The sequence below is a fragment of the Vicugna pacos genome, unplaced genomic scaffold (genome assembly GCF_048564905.1).
Source record: "Vicugna pacos unplaced genomic scaffold, VicPac4 scaffold_19, whole genome shotgun sequence".
Taxonomy (NCBI): domain Eukaryota; kingdom Metazoa; phylum Chordata; class Mammalia; order Artiodactyla; family Camelidae; genus Vicugna; species Vicugna pacos.
Window position 1 is genome coordinate 40398616 of NW_027328740.1, and position 23866 is coordinate 40422481.

The window sequence follows — 23866 nt, forward strand, 5'->3', positions numbered from 1 at the left end:
ACACTTCTTCGTGTGTGTGCTGGATGTAGGGAAACAGTCAAAGCATCTTCCAGGGGGCACATTTCTTCCATGGTTGTGGGTTGTAGGTTAAAAACCCACATCCCATGGATAGGCTCTCGCTTATACTTGGTTTAGAGCCCAACCCCCACTTTCCCTCACTCGCCAGCCTAGCCATGCCATCAGGGAAGACAAGCTAAGGGATTCTTTTAGAACCCAGGCGCTGCTGTCATTTGGAGGAGCCTCCCCACAATCAGGATACCTGAGCACGTCTCCGTGTGTGTGCTGGAGGTGGGGAAACAGATTCCACGCATCTTTATGGGGCACAGGTGTTCCAAGGTTGGGGAAGTAGTTTAAAACCCTCCACTACCCACAGAGATGCACTCGCTAATACTTGGCTTTAGAGCCCATCCCCCACCATCGCTTACTGCTAGGCCTAGGAAAACACTTAGGGAAGTCAAGCGAAGGAATTCTATTACAACCCAGGTGCTGCAGTCTGTTGGAGGAACCTCCCCACACTCACAACCCCAGAACACTTCTTCCTGTGTGTGCTGGACGTGGGGAAACATAGCACACGCATTTTTCAGGGGTCACAGTAATTCCCAAGTTGTGGGTTGTAGTTTAAACATCTCCACTACCCATGGAGAGGCACACGCTAATACTTAGTTTTAGATCCCAAATCCCACTTTCAACCACACACTGGCCTAGGCAAACCATCAGGGAAGACAAGCAAAGGGATTCTATTCAAACCAAGACGCTGATGTCAGTTGGAGGAACTACCCCACCCTCAGGATACTGGAACCCAACCTTGTGTGGTGGGGAGATTTGAAGCCCCACTCCACGCAGATGAATGGGTGCTCAGGTGTTTCCCTTTATGGAGAATTCATCTAAATACTTCCTCAGTCCATCGGGGACACTCGCTACTATTTGGCCTCAAAGCCCAACCCCCAGGTTTCTCTCAGAGTCAGTCCTAGGGAAACACTCAGGGATTACAAGCTAAGGGATTCTATTAGAACCCAGCCGCTTCTGTCACCTGAAATTGCCAGCCCACACTCAGGATAGCAGAAAACTTCTTCATGTGTGTTCTGGTGGTGGGGATACAGAGTCCACGCTTTTTTCAAGGAGCACAGGTATTCCCATGTTGTGGGCTTTTGGTTAATAACCTCCAAATCCCATGGAGAAGCACTCGCTAATACTTGGATTTAGAGCCCAACCCACCCTTTCCCCAGCACTCCGTATCAGGCAACCAAACAGGGTAGACAAGTTAAGCGATTTTATAAGAACCAAGGCCCTGCTCTCAGTTGGAGGAGGCTGCCCACTCTCAGGATAACTGTGCAAGTGTTCGTGTGTGTGCTGGAGGTGTGGAAACAGACTCCACGGATCTTTATGGGGGCACAGGTGTTCCCAGGTTAGGGATGTAGTTTAAACACCTCCACAAACCATAGAGAGGTCATCGCCAATACTTGGTTTTGGAGCCCAAACCACACTTTCCCCCGCACTCCCGCCTAGGCTTTCCATCAGGGAAGACAAGCAAAGGGATTCAATTAGAACCCAGGCGCTGCTGTCAGTTGGAGGAACTTCCCTGCACTCAGAATTCCAGAACACATTCTTAGGTGTGGGAGAGATGTGCAGCCCCACTGCACACAGATGAATGCAGGAAAAGGTGTTCCCTTTAGGGAGAAGTCCTCTAAGTACTTCCTCAATGGATCAGGGGGCACTCACTGCTACGTGGCCTCCAAGCCCAACCCCCAGCTTTCACTCATAGCCTGGCCTAAGAGAACACTCAGGGAACAGAAGCTAAGGGATACTAATAGAATCCAGGTGCTGCTGTCAGTTTGAGGAACTTCCCCACACTCAGAATACCAGAACACTTCTTCGTGTGTGTGCTGGATGTAGGGAAACAGTCAAAGCATCTTTCAGGGGGCACATTTATTCCATGGTTGTGGGTTGTAGGTTAAAAACCCACATCCCATGGATAGGCTCTCGCTTATACTTGGTTTAGAGCCCAACCCCCACTTTCCCCCACTCTCCAGCCTAGGCATGCCATCAGGGAAGACAAGCTAAGGGATTCTTTTAGAACCCAGGCGCTGCTGTCATTTGGAGGAGCCTCCCCACAATCAGGATACCTGAGCACGTCTCCGTGTGTGTGCTGGAGGTGGGGAAACAGATTCCACGCATCTTTATGGGGCACAGGTGTTCCAAGGTTGGGGAAGTAGTTTAAAACCCTCCACTACCCACAGAGATGCACTCGCTAATACTTGGCTTTAGAGCCCATCCCCCACCATCGCTTACTGCTAGGCCTAGGAAAACACTTAGGGAAGTCAAGCGAAGGGATTCTATTACAACCCAGGTGCTGCTGTCTGTTGGAGGAACCTCCCCACACTCAGAACCCCAGAACACTTCTTCCTGTGTGTGCTGGACGTGGGGAAACATAGCACACGCATTTTTCAGGGGTCACAGTAATTCCCAAGTTGTGGGTTGTAGTTTAAACATCTCCACTACCCATGGAGAGGCACACGCTAATACTTAGTTTTAGATCCCAAATCCCACTTTCAACCACACACTGGCCTAGGCAAACCATCAGGGAAGACAAGCAAAGGGATTCTATTCAAACCAAGACGCTGATGTCAGTTGGAGGAACTACCCCACCCTCAGGATACTGGAACCCAACCTTGTGTGGTGGGGAGATTTGAAGCCCCACTCCACGCAGATGAATGGGTGCTCAGGTGTTTCCCTTTATGGAGAATTCATCTAAATACTTCCTCAGTCCATCGGGGACACTCGCTACTATTTGGCCTCAAAGCCCAACCCCCAGGTTTCTCTCAGAGTCAGTCCTAGGGAAACACTCAGGGATTACAAGCTAAGGGATTCTATTAGAACCCAGCCGCTTCTGTCACCTGAAATTGCCAGCCCACACTCAGGATAGCAGAAAACTTCTTCATGTGTGTTCTGGTGGTGGGGATACAGAGTCCACGCTTTTTTCAAGGAGCACAGGTATTCCCATGTTGTGGGCTTTTGGTTAATAACCTCCAAATCCCATGGAGAAGCACTCGCTAATACTTGGATTTAGAGCCCAACCCACCCTTTCCCCAGCACTCCGTATCAGGCAACCAAACAGGGTAGACAAGTTAAGCGATTTTATAAGAACCAAGGCCCTGCTCTCAGTTGGAGGAGGCTGCCCACTCTCAGGATAACTGTGCAAGTGTTCGTGTGTGTGCTGGAGGTGTGGAAACAGACTCCACGGATCTTTATGGGGGCACAGGTGTTCCCAGGTTAGGGATGTAGTTTAAACACCTCCACAAACCATAGAGAGGTCATCGCCAATACTTGGTTTTGGAGCCCAAACCACACTTTCCCCCGCACTCCCGCCTAGGCTTTCCATCAGGGAAGACAAGCAAAGGGATTCAATTAGAACCCAGGCGCTGCTGTCAGTTGGAGGAACTTCCCTGCACTCAGAATTCCAGAACACATTCTTAGGTGTGGGAGAGATGTGCAGCCCCACTGCACACAGATGAATGCAGGAAAAGGTGTTCCCTTTAGGGAGAAGTCCTCTAAGTACTTCCTCAATGGATCAGGGGGCACTCAATGCTACGTGGCCTCCAAGCCCAACCCCCAGCTTTCACTCATATCCTGGCCTAAGAGAACACTCAGGGAACAGAAGCTAAGGGATACTAATAGAATCCAGGTGCTGCTGTCAGTTTGAGGAACTTCCCCACACTCAGAATACCAGAACACTTCTTCGTGTGTGTGCTGGATGTAGGGAAACAGTCAAAGCATCTTTCAGGGGGCACATTTATTCCATGGTTGTGGGTTGTAGGTTAAAAACCCACATCCCATGGATAGGCTCTCGCTTATACTTGGTTTAGAGCCCAACCCCCACTTTCCCCCACTCTCCAGCCTAGGCATGCCATCAGGGAAGACAAGCTAAGGGATTCTTTTAGAACCCAGGCGCTGCTGTCATTTGGAGGAGCCTCCCCACAATCAGGATACCTGAGCACGTCTCCGTGTGTGTGCTGGAGGTGGGGAAACAGATTCCACGCATCTTTATGGGGCACAGGTGTTCCAAGGTTGGGGAAGTAGTTTAAAACCCTCCACTACCCACAGAGATGCACTCGCTAATACTTGGCTTTAGAGCCCATCCCCCACCATCGCTTACTGCTAGGCCTAGGAAAACACTTAGGGAAGTCAAGCGAAGGGATTCTATTACAACCCAGGTGCTGCTGTCTGTTGGAGGAACCTCCCCACACTCAGAACCCCAGAACACTTCTTCCTGTGTGTGCTGGACGTGGGGAAACATAGCACACGCATTTTTCAGGGGTCACAGTAATTCCCAAGTTGTGGGTTGTAGTTTAGACATCTCCACTACCCATGGAGAGGCACACGCTAATACTTAGTTTTAGATCCCAAATCCCACTTTCAACCACACACTGGCCTAGGCAAACCATCAGGGAAGACAAGCAAAGGGATTCTATTCAAACCAAGACGCTGATGTCAGTTGGAGGAACTACCCCACCCTCAGGATACTGGAACCCAACCTTGTGTGGTGGGGAGATTTGAAGCCCCACTCCACGCAGATGAATGGGTGCTCAGGTGTTTCCCTTTATGGAGAATTCATCTAAATACTTCCTCAGTCCATCGGGGACACTCGCTACTATTTGGCCTCAAAGCCCAACCCCCAGGTTTCTCTCAGAGTCAGTCCTAGGGAAACACTCAGGGATTACAAGCTAAGGGATTCTATTAGAACCCAGCCGCTTCTGTCACCTGAAATTGCCAGCCCACACTCAGGATAGCAGAAAACTTCTTCATGTGTGTTCTGGTGGTGGGGATACAGAGTCCACGCTTTTTTCAAGGAGCACAGGTATTCCCATGTTGTGGGCTTTTGGTTAATAACCTCCAAATCCCATGGAGAAGCACTCGCTAATACTTGGATTTAGAGCCCAACCCACCCTTTCCCCAGCACTCCGTATCAGGCAACCAAACAGGGTAGACAAGTTAAGCGATTTTATAAGAACCAAGGCCCTGCTCTCAGTTGGAGGAGGCTGCCCACTCTCAGGATAACTGTGCAAGTGTTCGTGTGTGTGCTGGAGGTGTGGAAACAGACTCCACGGATCTTTATGGGGGCACAGGTGTTCCCAGGTTAGGGATGTAGTTTAAACACCTCCACAAACCATAGAGAGGTCATCGCCAATACTTGGTTTTGGAGCCCAAACCACACTTTCCCCCGCACTCCCGCCTAGGCTTTCCATCAGGGAAGACAAGCAAAGGGATTCAATTAGAACCCAGGCGCTGCTGTCAGTTGGAGGAACTTCCCTGCACTCAGAATTCCAGAACACATTCTTAGGTGTGGGAGAGATGTGCAGCCCCACTGCACCCAGATGAATGCAGGAAAAGGTGTTCCCTTTAGGGAGAAGTCCTCTAAGTACTTCCTCAATGGATCAGGGGGCACTCACTGCTACGTGGCCTCCAAGCCCAACCCCCAGCTTTCCCTCATGGCCTGGCCTAAAAGAACACTCAGGGAACAGAAGCTAAGGGATACTAATAGAATCCAGGTGCTGCTGTCAGTTTGAGGAACTTCCCCACACTCAGAATACCAGAACACTTCTTCGTGTGTGTGCTGGATGTAGGGAAACAGTCAAAGCATCTTCCAGGGGGCACATTTATTCCATGGTTGTGGGTTGTAGGTTAAAAACCCACATCCCATGGATAGGCTCTCGCTTATACTTGGTTTAGAGCCCAACCCCCACTTTCCCTCACTCGCCAGCCTAGCCATGCCATCAGGGAAGACAAGCTAAGGGATTCTTTTAGAACCCAGGCGCTGCTGTCATTTGGAGGAGCCTCCCCACAATCAGGATACCTGAGCACGTCTCCGTGTGTGTGCTGGAGGTGGGGAAACAGATTCCACGCATCTTTATGGGGCACAGGTGTTCCAAGGTTGGGGAAGTAGTTTAAAACCCTCCACTACCCACAGAGATGCACTCGCTAATACTTGGCTTTAGAGCCCATCCCCCACCATCGCTTACTGCTAGGCCTAGGAAAACACTTAGGGAAGTCAAGCGAAGGAATTCTATTACAACCCAGGTGCTGCAGTCTGTTGGAGGAACCTCCCCACACTCACAACCCCAGAACACTTCTTCCTGTGTGTGCTGGACGTGGGGAAACATAGCACACGCATTTTTCAGGGGTCACAGTAATTCCCAAGTTGTGGGTTGTAGTTTAAACATCTCCACTACCCATGGAGAGGCACACGCTAATACTTAGTTTTAGATCCCAAATCCCACTTTCAACCACACACTGGCCTAGGCAAACCATCAGGGAAGACAAGCAAAGGGATTCTATTCAAACCAAGACGCTGATGTCAGTTGGAGGAACTACCCCACCCTCAGGATACTGGAACCCAACCTTGTGTGGTGGGGAGATTTGAAGCCCCACTCCACGCAGATGAATGGGTGCTCAGGTGTTTCCCTTTATGGAGAATTCATCTAAATACTTCCTCAGTCCATCGGGGACACTCGCTACTATTTGGCCTCAAAGCCCAACCCCCAGGTTTCTCTCAGAGTCAGTCCTAGGGAAACACTCAGGGATTACAAGCTAAGGGATTCTATTAGAACCCAGCCGCTTCTGTCACCTGAAATTGCCAGCCCACACTCAGGATAGCAGAAAACTTCTTCATGTGTGTTCTGGTGGTGGGGATACAGAGTCCACGCTTTTTTCAAGGAGCACAGGTATTCCCATGTTGTGGGCTTTTGGTTAATAACCTCCAAATCCCATGGAGAAGCACTCGCTAATACTTGGATTTAGAGCCCAACCCACCCTTTCCCCAGCACTCCGTATCAGGCAACCAAACAGGGTAGACAAGTTAAGCGATTTTATAAGAACCAAGGCCCTGCTCTCAGTTGGAGGAGGCTGCCCACTCTCAGGATAACTGTGCAAGTGTTCGTGTGTGTGCTGGAGGTGTGGAAACAGACTCCACGGATCTTTATGGGGGCACAGGTGTTCCCAGGTTAGGGATGTAGTTTAAACACCTCCACAAACCATAGAGAGGTCATCGCCAATACTTGGTTTTGGAGCCCAAACCACACTTTCCCCCGCACTCCCGCCTAGGCTTTCCATCAGGGAAGACAAGCAAAGGGATTCAATTAGAACCCAGGCGCTGCTGTCAGTTGGAGGAACTTCCCTGCACTCAGAATTCCAGAACACATTCTTAGGTGTGGGAGAGATGTGCAGCCCCACTGCACACAGATGAATGCAGGAAAAGGTGTTCCCTTTAGGGAGAAGTCCTCTAAGTACTTCCTCAATGGATCAGGGGGCACTCACTGCTACGTGGCCTCCAAGCCCAACCCCCAGCTTTCACTCATAGCCTGGCCTAAGAGAACACTCAGGGAACAGAAGCTAAGGGATACTAATAGAATCCAGGTGCTGCTGTCAGTTTGAGGAACTTCCCCACACTCAGAATACCAGAACACTTCTTCGTGTGTGTGCTGGATGTAGGGAAACAGTCAAAGCATCTTTCAGGGGGCACATTTATTCCATGGTTGTGGGTTGTAGGTTAAAAACCCACATCCCATGGATAGGCTCTCGCTTATACTTGGTTTAGAGCCCAACCCCCACTTTCCCCCACTCTCCAGCCTAGGCATGCCATCAGGGAAGACAAGCTAAGGGATTCTTTTAGAACCCAGGCGCTGCTGTCATTTGGAGGAGCCTCCCCACAATCAGGATACCTGAGCACGTCTCCGTGTGTGTGCTGGAGGTGGGGAAACAGATTCCACGCATCTTTATGGGGCACAGGTGTTCCAAGGTTGGGGAAGTAGTTTAAAACCCTCCACTACCCACAGAGATGCACTCGCTAATACTTGGCTTTAGAGCCCATCCCCCACCATCGCTTACTGCTAGGCCTAGGAAAACACTTAGGGAAGTCAAGCGAAGGGATTCTATTACAACCCAGGTGCTGCTGTCTGTTGGAGGAACCTCCCCACACTCAGAACCCCAGAACACTTCTTCCTGTGTGTGCTGGACGTGGGGAAACATAGCACACGCATTTTTCAGGGGTCACAGTAATTCCCAAGTTGTGGGTTGTAGTTTAAACATCTCCACTACCCATGGAGAGGCACACGCTAATACTTAGTTTTAGATCCCAAATCCCACTTTCAACCACACACTGGCCTAGGCAAACCATCAGGGAAGACAAGCAAAGGGATTCTATTCAAACCAAGACGCTGATGTCAGTTGGAGGAACTACCCCACCCTCAGGATACTGGAACCCAACCTTGTGTGGTGGGGAGATTTGAAGCCCCACTCCACGCAGATGAATGGGTGCTCAGGTGTTTCCCTTTATGGAGAATTCATCTAAATACTTCCTCAGTCCATCGGGGACACTCGCTACTATTTGGCCTCAAAGCCCAACCCCCAGGTTTCTCTCAGAGTCAGTCCTAGGGAAACACTCAGGGATTACAAGCTAAGGGATTCTATTAGAACCCAGCCGCTTCTGTCACCTGAAATTGCCAGCCCACACTCAGGATAGCAGAAAACTTCTTCATGTGTGTTCTGGTGGTGGGGATACAGAGTCCACGCTTTTTTCAAGGAGCACAGGTATTCCCATGTTGTGGGCTTTTGGTTAATAACCTCCAAATCCCATGGAGAAGCACTCGCTAATACTTGGATTTAGAGCCCAACCCACCCTTTCCCCAGCACTCCGTATCAGGCAACCAAACAGGGTAGACAAGTTAAGCGATTTTATAAGAACCAAGGCCCTGCTCTCAGTTGGAGGAGGCTGCCCACTCTCAGGATAACTGTGCAAGTGTTCGTGTGTGTGCTGGAGGTGTGGAAACAGACTCCACGGATCTTTATGGGGGCACAGGTGTTCCCAGGTTAGGGATGTAGTTTAAACACCTCCACAAACCATAGAGAGGTCATCGCCAATACTTGGTTTTGGAGCCCAAACCACACTTTCCCCCGCACTCCCGCCTAGGCTTTCCATCAGGGAAGACAAGCAAAGGGATTCAATTAGAACCCAGGCGCTGCTGTCAGTTGGAGGAACTTCCCTGCACTCAGAATTCCAGAACACATTCTTAGGTGTGGGAGAGATGTGCAGCCCCACTGCACACAGATGAATGCAGGAAAAGGTGTTCCCTTTAGGGAGAAGTCCTCTAAGTACTTCCTCAATGGATCAGGGGGCACTCACTGCTACGTGGCCTCCAAGCCCAACCCCCAGCTTTCACTCATGGCCTGGCCTAAGAGAACACTCAGGGAACAGAAGCTAAGGGATACTAATAGAATCCAGGTGCTGCTGTCAGTTTGAGGAACTTCCCCACACTCAGAATACCAGAACACTTCTTCGTGTGTGTGCTGGATGTAGGGAAACAGTCAAAGCATCTTTCAGGGGGCACATTTATTCCATGGTTGTGGGTTGTAGGTTAAAAACCCACATCCCATGGATAGGCTCTCGCTTATCCTTGGTTTAGAGCCCAACCCCCACTTTCCCCCACTCTCCAGCCTAGGCATGCCATCAGGGAAGACAAGCTAAGGGATTCTTTTAGAACCCAGGCGCTGCTGTCATTTGGAGGAGCCTCCCCACAATCAGGATACCTGAGCACGTCTCCGTGTGTGTGCTGGAGGTGGGGAAACAGATTCCACGCATCTTTATGGGGCACAGGTGTTCCAAGGTTGGGGAAGTAGTTTAAAACCCTCCACTACCCACAGAGATGCACTCGCTAATACTTGGCTTTAGAGCCCATCCCCCACCATCGCTTACTGCTAGGCCTAGGAAAACACTTAGGGAAGTCAAGCGAAGGGATTCTATTACAACCCAGGTGCTGCTGTCTGTTGGAGGAACCTCCCCACACTCAGAACCCCAGAACACTTCTTCCTGTGTGTGCTGGACGTGGGGAAACATAGCACACGCATTTTTCAGGGGTCACAGTAATTCCCAAGTTGTGGGTTGTAGTTTAAACATCTCCACTACCCATGGAGAGGCACACGCTAATACTTAGTTTTAGATCCCAAATCCCACTTTCAACCACACACTGGCCTAGGCAAACCATCAGGGAAGACAAGCAAAGGGATTCTATTCAAACCAAGACGCTGATGTCAGTTGGAGGAACTACCCCACCCTCAGGATACTGGAACCCAACCTTGTGTGGTGGGGAGATTTGAAGCCCCACTCCACGCAGATGAATGGGTGCTCAGGTGTTTCCCTTTATGGAGAATTCATCTAAATACTTCCTCAGTCCATCGGGGACACTCGCTACTATTTGGCCTCAAAGCCCAACCCCCAGGTTTCTCTCAGAGTCAGTCCTAGGGAAACACTCAGGGATTACAAGCTAAGGGATTCTATTAGAACCCAGCCGCTTCTGTCACCTGAAATTGCCAGCCCACACTCAGGATAGCAGAAAACTTCTTCATGTGTGTTCTGGTGGTGGGGATACAGAGTCCACGCTTTTTTCAAGGAGCACAGGTATTCCCATGTTGTGGGCTTTTGGTTAATAACCTCCAAATCCCATGGAGAAGCACTCGCTAATACTTGGATTTAGAGCCCAACCCACCCTTTCCCCAGCACTCCGTATCAGGCAACCAAACAGGGTAGACAAGTTAAGCGATTTTATAAGAACCAAGGCCCTGCTCTCAGTTGGAGGAGGCTGCCCACTCTCAGGATAACTGTGCAAGTGTTCGTGTGTGTGCTGGAGGTGTGGAAACAGACTCCACGGATCTTTATGGGGGCACAGGTGTTCCCAGGTTAGGGATGTAGTTTAAACACCTCCACAAACCATAGAGAGGTCATCGCCAATACTTGGTTTTGGAGCCCAAACCACACTTTCCCCCGCACTCCCGCCTAGGCTTTCCATCAGGGAAGACAAGCAAAGGGATTCAATTAGAACCCAGGCGCTGCTGTCAGTTGGAGGAACTTCCCTGCACTCAGAATTCCAGAACACATTCTTAGGTGTGGGAGAGATGTGCAGCCCCACTGCACCCAGATGAATGCAGGAAAAGGTGTTCCCTTTAGGGAGAAGTCCTCTAAGTACTTCCTCAATGGATCAGGGGGCACTCACTGCTACGTGGCCTCCAAGCCCAACCCCCAGCTTTCCCTCATGGCCTGGCCTAAAAGAACACTCAGGGAACAGAAGCTAAGGGATAGTAATAGATTCCAGGTGCTGCTGTCAGTTTGAGGAACTTCCCCACACTCAGAATACCAGAACACTTCTTCGTGTGTGTGCTGGATGTAGGGAAACAGTCAAAGCATCTTTCAGGGGGCACATTTATTCCATGGTTGTGGGTTGTAGGTTAAAAACCCACATCCCATGGATAGGCTCTCGCTTATCCTTGGTTTAGTGCCCAACCCCCACTTTCCCCCACTCTCCAGCCTAGACATGCCATCAGGGAAGAGAAGCTAAGGGATTCTTTTAGAACCCAGGCGCTGCTGTCATTTGGAGGAGCCTCCCCACAATCAGGATACCTGAGCACGTCTCCGTGTGTGTGCTGGAGGTGGGGAAACAGATTCCACGCATCTTTATGGGGCACAGGTGTTCCAAGGTTGGGGAAGTAGTTTAAAACCCTCCACTACCCACAGAGATGCACTCGCTAATACTTGGCTTTAGAGCCCATCCCCCACCATCGCTTACTGCTAGGCCTAGGAAAACACTTAGGGAAGTCAAGCTAAGGGATTCTATTACATCCCAGGTGCTGCTGTCTGTTGGAGGAACCTCCCCACACTCACAACCCCAGAACACTTCTTCCTGTGTGTGCTGGACGTGGGGAAACATAGCACACGCATTTTTCAGGGGTCACAGTAATTCCCAAGTTGTGGGTTGTAGTTTAAACATCTCCACTACCCATGGAGAGGCACACGCTAATACTTAGTTTTAGATCCCAAATCCCACTTTCAACCACACACTGGCCTAGGCAAACCATCAGGGAAGACAAGCAAAGGGATTCTATTCAAACCAAGACGCTGATGTCAGTTGGAGGAACTACCCCACCGTCAGGATACTGGAACCCAACCTTGTGTGGTGGGGAGATTTGAAGCCCCACTCCACGCAGATGAATGGGTGCTCAGGTGTTTCCCTTTATGGAGAATTCATCTAAATACTTCCTCAGTCCATCGGGGACACTCGCTACTATTTGGCCTCAAAGCCCAACCCCCAGGTTTCTCTCAGAGTCAGTCCTAGGGAAACACTCAGGGATTACAAGCTAAGGGATTCTATTAGAACCCAGCCGCTTCTGTCACCTGAAATTGCCAGCCCACACTCAGGATAGCAGAAAACTTCTTCATGTGTGTTCTGGTGGTGGGGATACAGAGTCCACGCTTTTTTCAAGGAGCACAGGTATTCCCATGTTGTGGGCTTTTGGTTAATAACCTCCAAATCCCATGGAGAAGCACTCGCTAATACTTGGATTTAGAGCCCAACCCACCCTTTCCCCAGCACTCCGTATCAGGCAACCAAACAGGGTAGACAAGTTAAGCGATTTTATAAGAACCAAGGCCCTGCTCTCAGTTGGAGGAGGCTGCCCACTCTCAGGATAACTGTGCAAGTGTTCGTGTGTGTGCTGGAGGTGTGGAAACAGACTCCACGGATCTTTATGGGGGCACAGGTGTTCCCAGGTTAGGGATGTAGTTTAAACACCTCCACAAACCATAGAGAGGTCATCGCCAATACTTGGTTTTGGAGCCCAAACCACACTTTCCCCCGCACTCCCGCCTAGGCTTTCCATCAGGGAAGACAAGCAAAGGGATTCAATTAGAACCCAGGCGCTGCTGTCAGTTGGAGGAACTTCCCTGCACTCAGAATTCCAGAACACATTCTTAGGTGTGGGAGAGATGTGCAGCCCCACTGCACCCAGATGAATGCAGGAAAAGGTGTTCCCTTTAGGGAGAAGTCCTCTAAGTACTTCCTCAATGGATCAGGGGGCACTCACTGCTACGTGGCCTCCAAGCCCAACCCCCAGCTTTCCCTCATGGCCTGGCCTAAAAGAACACTCAGGGAACAGAAGCTAAGGGATACTAATAGAATCCAGGTGCTGCTGTCAGTTTGAGGAACTTCCCCACACTCAGAATACCAGAACACTTCTTCGTGTGTGTGCTGGATGTAGGGAAACAGTCAAAGCATCTTCCAGGGGGCACATTTATTCCATGGTTGTGGGTTGTAGGTTAAAAACCCACATCCCATGGATAGGCTCTCGCTTATACTTGGTTTAGAGCCCAACCCCCACTTTCCCCCACTCGCCAGCCTAGCCATGCCATCAGGGAAGACAAGCTAAGGGATTCTTTTAGAACCCAGGCGCTGCTGTCATTTGGAGGAGCCTCCCCACAATCAGGATACCTGAGCACGTCTCCGTGTGTGTGCTGGAGGTGGGGAAACAGATTCCACGCATCTTTATGGGGCACAGGTGTTCCAAGGTTGGGGAAGTAGTTTAAAACCCTCCACTACCCACAGAGATGCACTCGCTAATACTTGGCTTTAGAGCCCATCCCCCACCATCGCTTACTGCTAGGCCTAGGAAAACACTTAGGGAAGTCAAGCGAAGGAATTCTATTACAACCCAGGTGCTGCAGTCTGTTGGAGGAACCTCCCCACACTCACAACCCCAGAACACTTCTTCCTGTGTGTGCTGGACGTGGGGAAACATAGCACACGCATTTTTCAGGGGTCACAGTAATTCCCAAGTTGTGGGTTGTAGTTTAAACATCTCCACTACCCATGGAGAGGCACACGCTAATACTTAGTTTTAGATCCCAAATCCCACTTTCAACCACACACTGGCCTAGGCAAACCATCAGGGAAGACAAGCAAAGGGATTCTATTCAAACCAAGACGCTGATGTCAGTTGGAGGAACTACCCCACCCTCAGGATACTGGAACCCAACCTTGTGTGGTGGGGAGATTTGAAGCCCCACTCCACGCAGATGAATGGGTGCTCAGGTGTTTCCCTTTATGGAGAATTCATCTAAATACTTCCTCAGTCCATCGGGGACACTCGCTACTATTTGGCCTCAAAGCCCAACCCCCAGGTTTCTCTCAGAGTCAGTCCTAGGGAAACACTCAGGGATTACAAGCTAAGGGATTCTATTAGAACCCAGCCGCTTCTGTCACCTGAAATTGCCAGCCCACACTCAGGATAGCAGAAAACTTCTTCATGTGTGTTCTGGTGGTGGGGATACAGAGTCCACGCTTTTTTCAAGGAGCACAGGTATTCCCATGTTGTGGGCTTTTGGTTAATAACCTCCAAATCCCATGGAGAAGCACTCGCTAATACTTGGATTTAGAGCCCAACCCACCCTTTCCCCAGCACTCCGTATCAGGCAACCAAACAGGGTAGACAAGTTAAGCGATTTTATAAGAACCAAGGCCCTGCTCTCAGTTGGAGGAGGCTGCCCACTCTCAGGATAACTGTGCAAGTGTTCGTGTGTGTGCTGGAGGTGTGGAAACAGACTCCACGGATCTTTATGGGGGCACAGGTGTTCCCAGGTTAGGGATGTAGTTTAAACACCTCCACAAACCATAGAGAGGTCATCGCCAATACTTGGTTTTGGAGCCCAAACCACACTTTCCCCCGCACTCCCGCCTAGGCTTTCCATCAGGGAAGACAAGCAAAGGGATTCAATTAGAACCCAGGCGCTGCTGTCAGTTGGAGGAACTTCCCTGCACTCAGAATTCCAGAACACATTCTTAGGTGTGGGAGAGATGTGCAGCCCCACTGCACACAGATGAATGCAGGAAAAGGTGTTCCCTTTAGGGAGAAGTCCTCTAAGTACTTCCTCAATGGATCAGGGGGCACTCACTGCTACGTGGCCTCCAAGCCCAACCCCCAGCTTTCACTCATAGCCTGGCCTAAGAGAACACTCAGGGAACAGAAGCTAAGGGATACTAATAGAATCCAGGTGCTGCTGTCAGTTTGAGGAACTTCCCCACACTCAGAATACCAGAACACTTCTTCGTGTGTGTGCTGGATGTAGGGAAACAGTCAAAGCATCTTTCAGGGGGCACATTTATTCCATGGTTGTGGGTTGTAGGTTAAAAACCCACATCCCATGGATAGGCTCTCGCTTATACTTGGTTTAGAGCCCAACCCCCACTTTCCCCCACTCTCCAGCCTAGGCATGCCATCAGGGAAGACAAGCTAAGGGATTCTTTTAGAACCCAGGCGCTGCTGTCATTTGGAGGAGCCTCCCCACAATCAGGATACCTGAGCACGTCTCCGTGTGTGTGCTGGAGGTGGGGAAACAGATTCCACGCATCTTTATGGGGCACAGGTGTTCCAAGGTTGGGGAAGTAGTTTAAAACCCTCCACTACCCACAGAGATGCACTCGCTAATACTTGGCTTTAGAGCCCATCCCCCACCATCGCTTACTGCTAGGCCTAGGAAAACACTTAGGGAAGTCAAGCGAAGGGATTCTATTACAACCCAGGTGCTGCTGTCTGTTGGAGGAACCTCCCCACACTCAGAACCCCAGAACACTTCTTCCTGTGTGTGCTGGACGTGGGGAAACATAGCACACGCATTTTTCAGGGGTCACAGTAATTCCCAAGTTGTGGGTTGTAGTTTAAACATCTCCACTACCCATGGAGAGGCACACGCTAATACTTAGTTTTAGATCCCAAATCCCACTTTCAACCACACACTGGCCTAGGCAAACCATCAGGGAAGACAAGCAAAGGGATTCTATTCAAACCAAGACGCTGATGTCAGTTGGAGGAACTACCCCACCCTCAGGATACTGGAACCCAACCTTGTGTGGTGGGGAGATTTGAAGCCCCACTCCACGCAGATGAATGGGTGCTCAGGTGTTTCCCTTTATGGAGAATTCATCTAAATACTTCCTCAGTCCATCGGGGACACTCGCTACTATTTGGCCTCAAAGCCCAACCCCCAGGTTTCTCTCAGAGTCAGTCCTAGGGAAACACTCAGGGATTACAAGCTAAGGGATTCTATTAGAACCCAGCCGCTTCTGTCACCTGAAATTGCCAGCCCACACTCAGGATAGCAGAAAACTTCTTCATGTGTGTTCTGGTGGTGGGGATACAGAGTCCACGCTTTTTTCAAGGAGCACAGGTATTCCCATGTTGTGGGCTTTTGGTTAATAACCTCCAAATCCCATGGAGAAGCACTCGCTAATACTTGGATTTAGAGCCCAACCCACCCTTTCCCCAGCACTCCGTATCAGGCAACCAAACAGGGTAGACAAGTTAAGCGATTTTATAAGAACCAAGGCCCTGCTCTCAGTTGGAGGAGGCTGCCCACTCTCAGGATAACTGTGCAAGTGTTCGTGTGTGTGCTGGAGGTGTGGAAACAGACTCCACGGATCTTTATGGGGGCACAGGTGTTCCCAGGTTAGGGATGTAGTTTAAACACCTCCACAAACCATAGAGAGGTCATCGCCAATACTTGGTTTTGGAGCCCAAACCACACTTTCCCCCGCACTCCCGCCTAGGCTTTCCATCAGGGAAGACAAGCAAAGGGATTCAATTAGAACCCAGGCGCTGCTGTCAGTTGGAGGAACTTCCCTGCACTCAGAATTCCAGAACACATTCTTAGGTGTGGGAGAGATGTGCAGCCCCACTGCACACAGATGAATGCAGGAAAAGGTGTTCCCTTTAGGGAGAAGTCCTCTAAGTACTTCCTCAATGGATCAGGGGGCACTCACTGCTACGTGGCCTCCAAGCCCAACCCCCAGCTTTCACTCATGGCCTGGCCTAAGAGAACACTCAGGGAACAGAAGCTAAGGGATACTAATAGAATCCAGGTGCTGCTGTCAGTTTGAGGAACTTCCCCACACTCAGAATACCAGAACACTTCTTCGTGTGTGTGCTGGATGTAGGGAAACAGTCAAAGCATCTTTCAGGGGGCACATTTATTCCATGGTTGTGGGTTGTAGGTTAAAAACCCACATCCCATGGATAGGCTCTCGCTTATCCTTGGTTTAGAGCCCAACCCCCACTTTCCCCCACTCTCCAGCCTAGGCATGCCATCAGGGAAGACAAGCTAAGGGATTCTTTTAGAACCCAGGCGCTGCTGTCATTTGGAGGAGCCTCCCCACAATCAGGATACCTGAGCACGTCTCCGTGTGTGTGCTGGAGGTGGGGAAACAGATTCCACGCATCTTTATGGGGCACAGGTGTTCCAAGGTTGGGGAAGTAGTTTAAAACCCTCCACTACCCACAGAGATGCACTCGCTAATACTTGGCTTTAGAGCCCATCCCCCACCATCGCTTACTGCTAGGCCTAGGAAAACACTTAGGGAAGTCAAGCGAAGGGATTCTATTACAACCCAGGTGCTGCTGTCTGTTGGAGGAACCTCCCCACACTCAGAACCCCAGAACACTTCTTCCTGTGTGTGCTGGACGTGGGGAAACATAGCACACGCATTTTTCAGGGGTCACAGTAATTCCCAAGTTGTGGGTTGTAGTTTAAACATCTCCACTACCCATGGAGAGGCACACGCTAATACTTAGTTTTAGATCCCAAATCCCACTTTCAACCACACACTGGCCTAGGCAAACCATCAGGGAAGACAAGCAAAGGGATTCTATTCAAACCAAGACGCTGATGTCAGTTGGAGGAACTACCCCACCCTCAGGATACTGGAACCCAACCTTGTGTGGTGGGGAGATTTGAAGCCCCACTCCACGCAGATGAATGGGTGCTCAGGTGTTTCCCTTTATGGAGAATTCATCTAAATACTTCCTCAGTCCATCGGGGACACTCGCTACTATTTGGCCTCAAAGCCCAACCCCCAGGTTTCTCTCAGAGTCAGTCCTAGGGAAACACTCAGGGATTACAAGCTAAGGGATTCTATTAGAACCCAGCCGCTTCTGTCACCTGAAATTGCCAGCCCACACTCAGGATAGCAGAAAACTTCTTCATGTGTGTTCTGGTGGTGGGGATACAGAGTCCACGCTTTTTTCAAGGAGCACAGGTATTCCCATGTTGTGGGCTTTTGGTTAATAACCTCCAAATCCCATGGAGAAGCACTCGCTAATACTTGGATTTAGAGCCCAACCCACCCTTTCCCCAGCACTCCGTATCAGGCAACCAAACAGGGTAGACAAGTTAAGCGATTTTATAAGAACCAAGGCCCTGCTCTCAGTTGGAGGAGGCTGCCCACTCTCAGGATAACTGTGCAAGTGTTCGTGTGTGTGCTGGAGGTGTGGAAACAGACTCCACGGATCTTTATGGGGGCACAGGTGTTCCCAGGTTAGGGATGTAGTTTAAACACCTCCACAAACCATAGAGAGGTCATCGCCAATACTTGGTTTTGGAGCCCAAACCACACTTTCCCCCGCACTCCCGCCTAGGCTTTCCATCAGGGAAGACAAGCAAAGGGATTCAATTAGAACCCAGGCGCTGCTGTCAGTTGGAGGAACTTCCCTGCACTCAGAATTCCAGAACACATTCTTAGGTGTGGGAGAGATGTGCAGCCCCACTGCACCCAGATGAATGCAGGAAAAGGTGTTCCCTTTAGGGAGAAGTCCTCTAAGTACTTCCTCAATGGATCAGGGGGCACTCACTGCTACGTGGCCTCCAAGCCCAACCCCCAGCTTTCCCTCATGGCCTGGCCTAAAAGAACACTCAGGGAACAGAAGCTAAGGGATACTAATAGAATCCAGGTGCTGCTGTCAGTTTGAGGAACTTCCCCACACTCAGAATACCAGAACACTTCTTCGTGTGTGTGCTGGATGTAGGGAAACAGTCAAAGCATCTTCCAGGGGGCACATTTATTCCATGGTTGTGGGTTGTAGGTTAAAAACCCACATCCCATGGATAGGCTCTCGCTTATACTTGGTTTAGAGCCCAACCCCCACTTTCCCCCACTCGCCAGCCTAGCCATGCCATCAGGGAAGACAAGCTAAGGGATTCTTTTAGAACCCAGGCGCTGCTGTCATTTGGAGGAGCCTCCCCACAATCAGGATACCTGAGCACGTCTCCGTGTGTGTGCTGGAGGTGGGGAAACAGATTCCACGCATCTTTATGGGGCACAGGTGTTCCAAGGTTGGGGAAGTAGTTTAAAACCCTCCACTACCCACAGAGATGCACTCGCTAATACTTGGCTTTAGAGCCCATCCCCCACCATCGCTTACTGCTAGGCCTAGGAAAACACTTAGGGAAGTCAAGCGAAGGAATTCTATTACAACCCAGGTGCTGCAGTCTGTTGGAGGAACCTCCCCACACTCACAACCCCAGAACACTTCTTCCTGTGTGTGCTGGACGTGGGGAAACATAGCACACGCATTTTTCAGGGGTCACAGTAATTCCCAAGTTGTGGGTTGTAGTTTAAACATCTCCACTACCCATGGAGAGGCACACGCTAATACTTAGTTTTAGATCCCAAATCCCACTTTCAACCACACACTGGCCTAGGCAAACCATCAGGGAAGACAAGCAAAGGGATTCTATTCAAACCAAGACGCTGATGTCAGTTGGAGGAACTACCCCACCCTCAGGATACTGGAACCCAACCTTGTGTGGTGGGGAGATTTGAAGCCCCACTCCACGCAGATGAATGGGTGCTCAGGTGTTTCCCTTTATGGAGAATTCATCTAAATACTTCCTCAGTCCATCGGGGACACTCGCTACTATTTGGCCTCAAAGCCCAACCCCCAGGTTTCTCTCAGAGTCAGTCCTAGGGAAACACTCAGGGATTACAAGCTAAGGGATTCTATTAGAACCCAGCCGCTTCTGTCACCTGAAATTGCCAGCCCACACTCAGGATAGCAGAAAACTTCTTCATGTGTGTTCTGGTGGTGGGGATACAGAGTCCACGCTTTTTTCAAGGAGCACAGGTATTCCCATGTTGTGGGCTTTTGGTTAATAACCTCCAAATCCCATGGAGAAGCACTCGCTAATACTTGGATTTAGAGCCCAACCCACCCTTTCCCCAGCACTCCGTATCAGGCAACCAAACAGGGTAGACAAGTTAAGCGATTTTATAAGAACCAAGGCCCTGCTCTCAGTTGGAGGAGGCTGCCCACTCTCAGGATAACTGTGCAAGTGTTCGTGTGTGTGCTGGAGGTGTGGAAACAGACTCCACGGATCTTTATGGGGGCACAGGTGTTCCCAGGTTAGGGATGTAGTTTAAACACCTCCACAAACCATAGAGAGGTCATCGCCAATACTTGGTTTTGGAGCCCAAACCACACTTTCCCCCGCACTCCCGCCTAGGCTTTCCATCAGGGAAGACAAGCAAAGGGATTCAATTAGAACCCAGGCGCTGCTGTCAGTTGGAGGAACTTCCCTGCACTCAGAATTCCAGAACACATTCTTAGGTGTGGGAGAGTTGTGCAGCCCCACTGCACACAGATGAATGCAGGAAAAGGTGTTCCCTTTAGGGAGAAGTCCTCTAAGTACTTCCTCAATGGATCAGGGGGCACTCACTGCTACGTGGCCTCCAAGCCCAACCCCCAGCTTTCACTCATGGCCTGGCCTAAGAGAACACTCAGGGAACAGAAGCTAAGGGATACTAATAGAATCCAGGTGCTGCTGTCAGTTTGAGGAACTTCCCCACACTCAGAATACAAGAACACATCTTCGTGTGTGTGCTGGATGTAGGGAAACAGTCAAAGCATCTTTCAGGGGGCACATTTATTCCATGGTTGTGGGTTGTAGGTTAAAAACCCACATCCCATGGATAGGCTCTCGCTTATCCTTGGTTTAGAGCCCAACCCCCACTTTCCCCCACTCTCCAGCCTAGGCATGCCATCAGGGAAGACAAGCTAAGGGATTCTTTTAGAACCCAGGCGCTGCTGTCATTTGGAGGAGCCTCCCCACAATCAGGATACCTGAGCACGTCTCCGTGTGTGTGCTGGAGGTGGGGAAACAGATTCCACGCATCTTTATGGGGCACAGGTGTTCCAAGGTTGGGGAAGTAGTTTAAAACCCTCCACTACCCACAGAAATGCACTCGCTAATACTTGGCTTTAGAGCCCATCCCCCACCATCGCTTACTGCTAGGCCTAGGAAAACACTTAGGGAAGTCAAGCTAAGGGATTCTATTACAACCCAGGTGCTGCTGTCTGTTGGAGGAACCTCCCCACACTCAGAACCCCAGAACACTTCTTCCTGTGTGTGCTGGACGTGGGGAAACATAGCACACGCATTTTTCAGGGGTCACAGGAATTCCCAAGTTGTGGGTTGTAGTTTAAACATCTCCACTACCCATGGAGAGGCACACGCTAATACTTAGTTTTAGATCCCAAATCCCACTTTCAACCACACACTGGCCTAGGCAAACCATCAGGGAAGACAAGCAAAGGGATTCTATTCAAACCAAGACGCTGATGTCAGTTGGAGGAACTACCCCACCCTCAGGATACTGGAACCCAACCTTGTGTGGTGGGGAGATTTGAAGCCCCACTCCACGCAGATGAATGGGTGCTCAGGTGTTTCCCTTTATGGAGAATTCATCTAAATACTTCCTCAGTCCATCGGGGACACTCGCTACTATTTGGCCTCAAAGCCCAACCCCCAGGTTTCTCTCAGAGTCAGTCCTAGGGAAACACTCAGGGATTACAAGCTAAGGGATTCTATTAGAACCCAGCCGCTTCTGTCACCTGAAATTGCCAGCCCACACTCAGGATAGCAGAAAACTTCTTCATGTGTGTTCTGGTGGTGGGGATACAGAGTCCACGCTTTTTTCAAGGAGCACAGGTATTCCCATGTTGTGGGCTTTTGGTTAATAACCTCCAAATCCCATGGAGAAGCACTCGCTAATACTTGGATTTAGAGCCCAACCCACCCTTTCCCCAGCACTCCGTATCAGGCAACCAAACAGGGTAGACAAGTTAAGCGATTTTATAAGAACCAAGGCCCTGCTCTCAGTTGGAGGAGGCTGCCCACTCTCAGGATAACTGTGCAAGTGTTCGTGTGTGTGCTGGAGGTGTGGAAACAGACTCCACGGATCTTTATGGGGGCACAGGTGTTCCCAGGTTAGGGATGTAGTTTAAACACCTCCACAAACCATAGAGAGGTCATCGCCAATACTTGGTTTTGGAGCCCAAACCACACTTTCCCCCGCACTCCCGCCTAGGCTTTCCATCAGGGAAGACAAGCAAAGGGATTCAATTAGAACCCAGGCGCTGCTGTCAGTTGGAGGAACTTCCCTGCACTCAGAATTCCAGAACACATTCTTAGGTGTGGGAGAGATGTGCAGCCCCACTGCACCCAGATGAATGCAGGAAAAGGTGTTCCCTTTAGGGAGAAGTCCTCTAAGTACTTCCTCAATGGATCAGGGGGCACTCACTGCTACGTGGCCTCCAAGCCCAACCCCCAGCTTTCCCTCATGGCCTGGCCTAAAAGAACACTCAGGGAACAGAAGCTAAGGGATACTAATAGAATCCAGGTGCTGCTGTCAGTTTGAGGAACTTCCCCACACTCAGAATACCAGAACACTTCTTCGTGTGTGTGCTGGATGTAGGGAAACAGTCAAAGCATCTTCCAGGGGGCACATTTATTCCATGGTTGTGGGTTGTAGGTTAAAAACCCACATCCCATGGATAGGCTCTCGCTTATCCTTGGTTTAGAGCCCAACCCCCACTTTCCCCCACTCGCCAGCCTAGCCATGCCATCAGGGAAGACAAGCTAAGGGATTCTTTTAGAACCCAGGCGCTGCTGTCATTTGGAGGAGCCTCCCCACAATCAGGATACCTGAGCACGTCTCCGTGTGTGTGCTGGAGGTGGGGAAACAGATTCCACGCATCTTTATGGGGCACAGGTGTTCCAAGGTTGGGGAAGTAGTTTAAAACCCTCCACTACCCACAGAGATGCACTCGCTAATACTTGGCTTTAGAGCCCATCCCCCACCATCGCTTACTGCTAGGCCTAGGAAAACACTTAGGGAAGTCAAGCGAAGGGATTCTATTACAACCCAGGTGCTGCAGTCTGTTGGAGGAACCTCCCAACACTCACAACCCCAGAACACTTCTTCCTGTGTGTGCTGGACGTGGGGAAACATAGCACACGCATTTTTCAGGGGTCACAGTAATTCCCAAGTTGTGGGTTGTAGTTTAAACATCTCCACTACCCATGGAGAGGCACACGCTAATACTTAGTTTTAGATCCCAAATCCCACTTTCAACCACACACTGGCCTAGGCAAACCATCAGGGAAGACAAGCAAAGGGATTCTATTCAAACCAAGACGCTGATGTCAGTTGGAGGAACTACCCCACCCTCAGGATACTGGAACCCAACCTTGTGTGGTGGGGAGATTTGAAGCCCCACTCCACGCAGATGAATGGGTGCTCAGGTGTTTCCCTTTATGGAGAATTCATCTAAATACTTCCTCAGTCCATCGGGGACACTCGCTACAATTTGGCCTCAAAGCCCAACCCCCAGGTTTCTCTCAGAGTCAGTCCTAGGGAAACACTCAGGGATTACAAGCTAAGGGATTCTATTAGAACCCAGCCGCTTCTGTCACCTGAAATTGCCAGCCCACACTCAGGATAGCAGAAAACTTCTTCATGTGTGTTCTGGTGGTGGGGATACAGAGTCCACGCTTTTTTCAAGGAGCACAGGTATTCCCATGTTGTGGGCTTTTGGTTAATAACCTCCAAATCCCATGGAGAAGCACTCGCTAATACTTGGATTTAGAGCCCAACCCACCCTTTCCCCAGCACTCCGTATCAGGCAACCAAACAGGGTAGACAAGTTAAGCGATTTTAAAAGAACCAAGGCCCTGCTCTCAGTTGGAGGAGGCTGCCCACTCTCAGGATAACTGTGCAAGTGTTCGTGTGTGTGCTGGAGGTGTGGAAAAAGACTCCACGGATCTTTATGGGGGCACAGGTGTTCCCAGGTTAGGGATGTAGTTTAAACACCTCCACAAACCATAGAGAGGTCATCGCCAATACTTGGTTTTGGAGCCCAAACCACACTTTCCCCCGCACTC